Source organism: Nanorana parkeri, unplaced genomic scaffold (genome assembly GCF_000935625.1).
Source record: "Nanorana parkeri isolate BGI_ZX_2015 unplaced genomic scaffold, ASM93562v1 scaffold911, whole genome shotgun sequence".
In the NCBI taxonomy this organism is placed as follows: domain Eukaryota; kingdom Metazoa; phylum Chordata; class Amphibia; order Anura; family Dicroglossidae; genus Nanorana; species Nanorana parkeri.
This window is the reverse complement of record NW_017307179.1, coordinates 249,739-250,439: the sequence shown is the minus strand read 5'-3', so window position 1 is coordinate 250,439 and position 701 is coordinate 249,739. Positions and strand designations below refer to the sequence as shown.

General features: G+C 45.4%; 1 protein-coding gene across 1 annotated transcript in view; it reads left to right on the top strand.

Annotated features, from left to right (window-relative positions):
• The window catches only part of LOC108794907 (ras GTPase-activating-like protein IQGAP1), a 30,228-nt gene that overhangs the window by 20,880 nt on the left and 8,647 nt on the right, over positions 1 to 701 (top strand). The gene's annotated exons all lie outside the window — the stretch shown is intronic.

The window sequence follows — 701 nt, the reverse complement described above, 5'->3', positions numbered from 1 at the left end:
TTAAATTCAAGCTTCTCAGCTGGCCTTTATCTCTGGAAACATGGCTAGATACTTACCATGGCCAAATAAATTAACTGGCATTACTCAACCTTTCCTAAAAAGATATGCACTCAATGGCCAAATGTAGGTGGAACCCCCTCCAAATATGGAGTTCAGGTGTCTCCAGTGAAGGACAAAGACAATGTAGACAATTGTGAGCTTCCAACCTTTTGTGGTGACAGTTTGAAGACCCTTTTCTGTTCCACCATGACTGTCCCCTGTGTACAATGCCAGCTCCATAAAGACATGGTGTGACCAGTTGGGTGTGAAGGAACTCGAGTGTCCTGCACAGAGACCTGACCTTAACCCAATTGAACATCTTTTCGGTTGAATTATGAGCGAGGTCTCCTCATCCAACATTAGTTCCTGACCTCGCAAATGGGACAAATTCCCAGGGACGCCCTCCAAAATCTTGTGTGGAAGCCTTCCTAGAAGAGTAGAGGATGTTCTAGCCACAAAGGTGGAACAACTCCACATTAATGTCCATGGTTTTGGAATGGGATATCCCACAGGCTCATTTTGGGTTTGAAGGTTAGGTGTCCACAAGCCTTTGACCATACAGTGTATATTAGGATGGGGGTGGGGTTGGTTGATTGGTGGTGCACAGCTTCTTTGAACTTCCTTTTAAATTTTTTTGGTATAAATGGGCCCCCCCCCCCCGT